The sequence below is a fragment of the Nymphalis io genome, chromosome 10, assembly GCF_905147045.1.
Source record: "Nymphalis io chromosome 10, ilAglIoxx1.1, whole genome shotgun sequence".
Classification (NCBI taxonomy): domain Eukaryota; kingdom Metazoa; phylum Arthropoda; class Insecta; order Lepidoptera; family Nymphalidae; genus Nymphalis; species Nymphalis io.
In genome coordinates this window covers 8262551-8262995 of record NC_065897.1, presented here as the reverse complement: position 1 = coordinate 8262995, position 445 = coordinate 8262551, and positions in this window count along the sequence as shown.

The window sequence follows — 445 nt, the reverse complement described above, 5'->3', positions numbered from 1 at the left end:
CAGCCCTTCGTTGTATCTACTTTTATTTTAAAACATTGCACCTGCGCAGTCTGCCCCTGTTATAATCAATATTTTAAGGCCGAATTCAAATGTAATAAAGTTGACTATGTTAGAATTGTTATTCCAAAATCTTAAAATATTTAAAATAGATATTGACAGCAATGTACTTCATACGCTTTTTAAAGTGTGTTTAACTTATGAACTATTTTAAATTAAAAGCATTGGAGTGCGAAGGTACTACCGTTTTATTATCAGCGTGATTTTTATACGCGTATATAGATGGCGCTGTTAACTTACGATTAGAATTGGATGCTCCAATTCGTAAAATGGCTAAATCCACTTTTTCTCTATTGAACAATGAAGCACAAAAATATTTTTTGAAAAGAAAGCACATGGCGCTTAAAAATGAAAATACCATAAAGTTATAGTACAAACTAAACTCTAT